Raw genomic sequence first — 8,698 nt, 5'->3', positions numbered from 1 at the left:
TAACAATAAAACACTAGGAAAAGCCCACATGCGGCGAAGATTTTTTGTTGCCTTCGGGAAAAGGAGAAGTCCCACTCCTATTAACATAGGAATTATAACTGGAATGAAAGGTATGATCCATGAATATTGATATGTATATTCCATAAAAATAAATAAATAAAAATCTTTTATTTTTAATTAACTGTTTCTGATTCACCAGCTCTTATTTTTTTTTTGAAAGGAATCAGTTAATAAAAAAATTAAAATATATAAAACTAAAATAAAATTTGATATTCTTAATTATTATAAATTTTTTCCAAATACTTCAAACAAAACAAGATATTTCAAATCAAGAAGTTTGAATTGGTCAAATGAGATGACCAAGCTACTATTGAAAAATAAATACTTACTCTTTTTTTAAGTAAGATTTTATGAAGCTACAAAAAATAAAGATTTCAATTATTATTACAATTTACATAATACAATATTTTAACAATATTTTAATCTCGGGAGAGGGTAAGGACAAATAATTACACCAAAAAGAGTATTTTATTTTGATATGATTCATAAAAGACAGACACAGTCCATACATAACTTAACTCAAGGAAATAAGAGCTATTTTTTTTAGTTCGTTTATTCAGAATCATTAACCAATGCAGTTTTGAATTGATTGAAGGAATTACTAAAATAAAATGACTTTTCTTTAGAAAAAAATGATGTATACTTTAACACATTAACTGCGAGTCTCATTTGAATTTGAAAATTTTAATTAGGTGCACTCTTTTTCGAGTTTGACTAATTAAGCAATTAAAAAAAAAATTAAGGGAATTAAGGGTTGGTTTCTTAAACTTTTTGATGTATTTTATTACATGTATAAATATAGCACGATGAAAATAAACAATAAACAATATAAAGGAACAACCACTTTGGTTTATATTTTTTCTTTTTTTATGACGAGAGTCTAATTTAGACTATAAATAGATAATTAGATAGTAAGTAAAGAACAATTGGTTTTGAACAATAGATGTCTTTCACATCCAACTAGAGAAATGAATACTCTATCATAATTTTTTAATGGCAGTTCCAAAAAAACGCACTTCTATATCAAAAAAACGAATTCGTAAAAATATTTGGAAAATGGAGGGGTATTGGGTAGCATTGAAAGCTTTTTCGTTAGCGAAATCTCTTTCTACAGGGAATTCAAAAAGTTTTTTGTACAATAAGAAATAAATAACTAATTACTGGAATAATCTGAATCTATCTCTGACTCTAAAAAAAGTCTAGTTTCATTTTGAATTTCGTTTCTAATTTTTTAATTTATATATAATAATTATACTTAAAAACTATAAAAAAAAAAAAAGTAATGATTCCCATTCCTTAATGTTTTGAATGGATAAATATTAAATTGAATTCGTTTTGCCATTATGTTATGTAAAATAATTATTATTTTGTATACTTAATACTTAATTTTGTAAAATGATATTCTTTTTTGTTTGACAAAAAAAAGAATAAATACAAGATATAAAGTTTCAACTGTCTTTTTAGTAAAGTTTTGTCTTTTTTATATTTATTTATTATATTTATATAATATATATATACTATTTTTTATAGAACAACAAATATAAGATCTTTAATCCAAATTCAAATTAATGAGTTGTTGAAACTCATTTTTTTAGTTTCAAACTTGTTTTGTAATTTTCTGAACAATCATTTTAAACAATAATTATCAATATATATATACTCCTTATCCTTATATATACCTTATATACCTCGTATAAAATATCCACCTAAATGGGACAAGAAGCTTTTATCAATGGATATTTTATACGAGAAATGTATCAATTTTGGTCATCAAAAATAAAAAAAAAAAAAAATGGATCCTATAGTTGCTTGGGCTGGGGAAGATAGATCAATATATGTATTAAGTATTCATTTTTAACGGGTTATTCTAATTTGAAGTAGGGTCCAATTACGATAGAAATCGAAACTCTTTTTTTATATGATACGCTCAATACCCAACCCAATCCCAATTTAATTAAATCAAACAAATAATAAAAAATAAGGATTATTATTGGAAATACGTTTTAAATCACTATTTTTTAAACGAGTTTTTATTCATCAATTTCTTTATTCATAAATTGAAATGTTTCCTATAAAACTAAAAAATATTGAATGATTGAGTACTTTAACCTAGACGATTAAATAAGAATAGGTTATTATGATTTCGAACAAGCCGCTATGGTGAAATCGGTAGACACGCTGCTCTTAGGAAGCAGTGCTAGAGCATCTCGGTTCGAGTCCGAGTGGCGGCATGGCATCTTATAAAAGAGTAAGTCCTATAATAAATTCAATTCCCGATTTCCATTCCTATAATTTTGAGAATCCCCCCCCCCCCTTTTTTTATTTATTTTATAATTTTTTTATGATATTTTCAAGTTTAGAGCATATATTAACTCATATATCCTTTTCGGTTGTTTCAATTGTAATTTCAATTCGTTTGATAATCTTATTAATTAATGAAAGCGCAGGACTATATGATTCATCAGAAAAGGGCATAAAAACTACTTTTGTCTGTATAACAGGATTATTAGTTACTCGTTGGATTTATTCGAGACATTTACCCTTAAGTGATTTATACGAATCATTCATTTTTCTTTCGTGGAGTTTGTCCATTATTTGTATGGTTCCGTATTTAAAAAAAAATATAAACCATTTAAGCGCAATAACCGCGCCAAGTGTTATTTTTACCCAAGGCTTTGCTACTTCTGGTTTTTTAACTGAAACGCATCAATCCGTAATATTAGTACCCGCTCTACAATCTCATTGGTTAATGATGCACGTAAGTATGATGGTATTGGGTTATGCAGCTCTTTTATGTGGATCATTATTATCAGTAGCTCTTATAGTCATTACATTTCGAAAAGTCATAAGGGCTTTTGAGAAAAAGAATAATGATTCATTTTCATTTGATGAGATCCAATACATGAATGAAAGAAACAACGTTTTATGGAACATTTCTTTGATCTCTTCTAGGAATTATTATAGATCTCAATTGATTCAACAATTGGATCATTGGAGTTATCGTATTATTGGTATAGGGTTTCTCTTTTTAACCATAGGTATTCTTTCGGGAGCAGTATGGGCAAATGAGGCATGGGGCTCATATTGGAATTGGGATCCGAAGGAAACTTGGGCATTTATTACTTGGACCATATTCGCGATTTATTTACATATTCGAACAAATAAGAATTTTGAAGGTGTAAATTCCGCAATTGTAGCCTCGATGGGATTTCTTATAATTTGGATATGCTATTTTGGGGTCAATCTATTAGGAATAGGGCTACATAGTTATGGTTCATTTACACTAACGTCTAACTGAAGAAAGGACCTAACGAACACAAGCAAACATGGGACAGCATATATATATAAGAAAACATTGTGTAAGCCTTCGAGAACCTTTTGAATCAAAGTAGTGATTCAAAAGGTTCTTACAAAGGCCAAACAAATCTGGTTAAAAGTCTAATTCATTTTTTTATTTTTAACTTAAGTTTAACTTAAACTTAAGAGAAGAAAAAATACTTATTATTTTATTGTTTTTTTTTAATTGTACAACGAATTTTTTAAAACATCCTAATATTATTTCTTATTTATTATTATAGTATAGCATTAGTATAGGATTGCTGTTTGATTTTTTATTTTATTCATGAAAATTATCTATAAAAATAGATAGATATAATATCTTCGACCTTGTCAACTGATAGTGAGAAAACGAAATCCGGATAAATACCAATACCTATTACTGGTAAAAGGATAGAGATCGAAACAAATAACTCTCGCGGTCCAGAATCAAAAAAATAAGAGTTTGGAGCATTAAAAAACTTGTATCCATAGAACATTTGGCGTAACATAGATAATGAATAAATAGGAGTTAATATCATTCCAATTGCCATTACAAATGTAATTAGTATTTTTGTTATTAAAAAAAAATTTTTGGCTGGTAATTAGTCCCAAAAATACTATTAATTCTGCAACAAAACCACTCATCCCCGGTAATGCAAGGGAAGCCATCGATAAGATACTGAAAGTCGTGAATATTTTCGGAACCGGGATCGCCATTCCGCCCATTTCGTCGAGATAAACAAGACGTATTCTATCAAAACTCGTTCCCGCCAAGAAAAAAAGTGCAGCGCCAATAAAGCCATGAGAGATTATTTGTAAAATGGCTCCATTGAGGCCCATATCACTTATAGAGCCAATTCCTATAATTATGAAACCCATATGAGATATGGAGGAATAGGCTATTCTTTTTTTTAAATTACGTTGACCGGGAGATGCTGAAGCTGCATAGATTATTTGAATTGTGCCTACTATAATCAACCAGGGAGCAAATAGAGAATGAGCGCGGGCAATAATTCCATATTAATCCGAACCAATCCATACGCTCCCATTTTTAATAAAATTCCGGCTAGAAGCATACAAGTACTGTAATGTGCCTCTCCATGGGTGTCTGGTAACCATGTATGTAAAGGTATAATTGGTGATTTGACAGCAAAAGCAATAAGAAATCCAATATAGAATATTATTTCCAGTGCTACTGGATAAGATTGATTCGCTGATGTTTCAAAATTTAATGTTGGTTCATTGGAACCATATAAACCGATACCCAGAACTCCCATTAAGAAAAAAACGGAACTTCCCGCAGTGTACAAAATAAACTTTGTGGCTGAATACAAACGTTTCTTTCCCCCCCACACGGATAGAAGTAGATAAACGGGAATTAATTCTAACTCCCACATGATGAAAAAGAGTAAAAGGTCTCGAGAAGAAAATGATCCTATTTGGCCGCTATACATTGCTAACATCAGGAAATGGAATAATCGGGAATCTCGAGTAACCGGCCGAGCCGCTAAAGTAGCTAAAGTGGTGATAAATCCTGTCAGCAAAATAGGTCCTATAGAAAGTCCATCTATTCCCAATCTCCAGTAAAAATCAAAAAAATTGATCCATTTATAATCCTCCGTCAGTTGCATTAATCGATCGTCCAATTGGAAATGATAATAGAAGGCATAAGTTATTAGAAGGAGTTCCAGAGCACATATGAGTATAGTATACCCCCTTATTACCTTATTTCCTCTATGAGGGAGAAAGAAAATTAAAGAACCCGCGAATATTGGCAAAACTACCACTATTGTTAACCAAGGAAAATAATTCGTAGTAAAAACAAGATACACTTGGGCCAGAAAAATCCGTGCTCGAAAAAAGATATTCTATTTTTTTTTTATTTTATTTTTTCGAGCAGGGGGATTTTTGTCGGTAAAAAAAATGAATGTATTCAGGTGGGATTTGTGAAAGGAATCAATAAGCTAGGCCCATGCTTCGAGTTGTTTCATGCCATAAATAAACTCGAACACTCAAGTAATCCGTTGGACAGGCGGATTCACATCTCTTACAACCAACACAGTCTTCTGTTCTTGGAGCAGAAGCAATTTGTTTAGCTTTACATCCGTCCCAAGGTATCATTTCTAATACATCTGTGGGGCAGGCTCGGACACATTGAGTACACCCTATACACGTATCATAAATCTTTACTGAATGTGACATTGGATATATAAATTTTTGAACATCATAAGTTTTCGATCTAGTAAACTTGTAAATGAATTATACATATATTTAGTATTTAGACACCAGATGAATCAATGATTTACCAGAATTTTTATAATTAATCTGCTTCCGGATCGGCTCATGCGAGAGGTCCAAGATCCTTTGATTTATTGCATTTTTTGTAAACACGATCAATACATTATGTACCATCCATGTTAATTCGACTATATAAATATTATAATTTATATGATTAATACTGCTTATTAATACAATACTACTTATTCAACAAATTTGATTGATTGATACGAGTTGATTTTCTGTTACGATAAATTGCGGAAACAATAGCTGGTCCAATAGCTGCTTCAGCGGCTGCAATAGCTATAACAAAAATTGAAAAAATATTTCCTTTTAATTGGCGACTATCAAAAAAATCAGAAAATGTTACAAAATTTATATTAACTGCATTCAGTATAAGTTCAAGACACATAAGGGCTCTAACCATATTTCGACTTGTGATCAATCCATAGATACCGATAGAAAATAAATAGGCACTCACAACAAGTACATGTTCGAGCATCATTGACCAACTCCTTATCAATTTCGATTTATTTCAAGATAAAAACAATTTAATGGGTTCAACTGACTAGATAGAATATAAAAAGTTTGGTAATAGATTGAATAAAAGAATTTCTATTTATATTTTATACATAAACAATCTTCAAATAAAATTGAAGTGAGGGGAAATGGATGTGATAACACAGAACAAAGTTTAATTTGTATTTAGGTTATTAGATTAGTTCGAAAGATTTCTTACTGGCGAGCCACAGCAATTGCACCTATCAAAGCAGCTAAAAGAATTATCGAAATGAGTTCAAATGGAAGAAAAAAATCTGTTGATAAATGAATTCCAATTTGTTGACTGTTACTTATCAAATCTTGCTCTATAATCTGGTTTGATCTTGTAGTCCAAATAATCCCGTACCATGACGTATCCAGAATAGTAGTCATTAGTGAAACAAAAATACCTGTACAAACCAACAAAGTAACCCCCTCTCCAACGGTCCAAAGATTAAAATCTTTGTAATATTCTGAACCATTCATGAACATGACAGCAAATATGATTAAAATATTTATGGCCCCCACGTAAATAAGGAGCTGTGCGGCAGCTACAAAATGAGAGTTTGATAGAATATAGAATAAAGATATACAAACAAGAACCAGTCCCAACGAAAAAAGCAGAATAAATTGGGTTGGTAAGTAATACTACTCCTACACCTCCTAATATAAGACTGGATCCCAAAAAGACTAAAAGAAAATCATGTATCGGTCCGGGCAAATCCATTATATGTAAAGAGATAAATAAATCGAAATTTTTTTCATGACCTTATTGACCTCACCAGGAAAAATTTTTTTCTGAAAAGTTCTTATCTTAATTGAATTAAATCTAAATGCTAAGGAATGTGAATTGATGTAGGTATAGTTCTTGGACTAATATCATTCTTTATCTTAAAGAGTGGTTCGAAACTATATATATTTATATTTAGATTTCTAAATGATTACAGATATATTCATATTCAGAGATTTTCAATCCAAATTAAAGCACAAACCAACTAATCAATAGTTGAAATTTGTAGTTAGTGACTAAACAAAATAAACAAAAGAAACGGCATTTATTTCGATCAAAACGGAAACTTACTAATTGGAAATTACTCTTTATCTTTAATCAAAGGATTTACTTATATATCTTTTTTTTTATTTACTTATTTTTTTTTAGGTGAATTTAAAATTGTTCGAATTGTATAATCGTCAATTACTGATATTGGTAAACGACCCAAGGCAATTTGATTATAATTCAATTCGTGACGATCATAAGTAGAAAGCTCATATTCTTCAGTCATTGATAAACAATTTGTTGGACAATACTCAACACAGTTACCACAAAATATACAGATTCCGAAATCAATACTGTAATTAAGCAACCGTTTCTTTCGAATATTAGTTTCCAATTTCCAATCAACAACAGGTAAATCTATAGGGCATACACGAACACATACTTCACAAGCAATGCATTTATCAAACTCAAAATGTATTCGACCGCGGAAACGTTCTGATGTGATTAATTTTTCATAGGGATATTGAATCGTTACAGGTAAACGATTTGCATGGGATAGGGTAATCATGAAACTTTGACCAATGTACCTTGCAGCTCGTACTGTTTGTTGACCATAATTCATGACCCCAGTTACCATAGGGAACATATTGTAAATATCTATGAATATTTTTATGTTTGTTTCTTTCTCTTGTTTGAGACAAGCCACAAATTGAGAATATAGTATTCCTTTACAGTGAAAGAAGTTGGAAAGAAGTTGTTAATAATAGATTACCAAGAGAAATAGGTAAAAGAAATTTCCATCCCAGATTTAATAGTTGGTCTATTCTTAGCCTAGGTAAAGTCCATCTTGTTGTGATAGAAATGAACAAGAACAAATAAGTTTTGGCTAATGTAATAAAGATACCAATTGTCGTTCCAAAGACCCAGCGTGTTTTATTTATTTCAAAAAGATCAGAAACGAATATGTACGGAATAGAAATATTCCAACCGCCCAAGTAAAGAACTGTTACAAATAATGAAGAAACTAATAGGTTTAGATAGGAAGCAACATAAAATAAACCAAATTTGATGCCCGAATATTCGGTTTGATAACCTGCTACTAATTCTTCTTCTGCTTCTGGTAAATCAAAAGGTAATCTCTCACATTCTGCTAGGGAAGAAATTAGAAAAACGATAAACCCTATAGGTTGACGCCACAAATTCCATCCCCAAAAACCATATTTTGATTGAGCCTCACTATATCAACTGTACTTAAACTGTTAGATAATCATAGTAGGTGATAACATCACTGTTACCATCGCTATTTCAGAACCGTACATGAGATTTTCACCTCATACGGCTCCCCTGGGGCCATAAATAAATCTAAGGACCGAGTCGGTATTATTTATCTTGCTATATTTATAGGATAAATAGGTTCCAAATCTAGCAAAGGCCCTGAATTAGACCGCTTAAATTCTGTCTGTTATATAATAATAAATAAAAAAAACTACGTCTGAATCGATCTTA

Source organism: Corylus avellana, unplaced genomic scaffold (assembly GCF_965113065.1).
Source record: "Corylus avellana unplaced genomic scaffold, dhCorAvel1.hap1.2 HAP1_SCAFFOLD_60, whole genome shotgun sequence".
NCBI classification, from domain to species: Eukaryota; Viridiplantae; Streptophyta; class Magnoliopsida; order Fagales; family Betulaceae; genus Corylus; species Corylus avellana.
Note: the sequence above shows the minus strand (reverse complement) of the source record.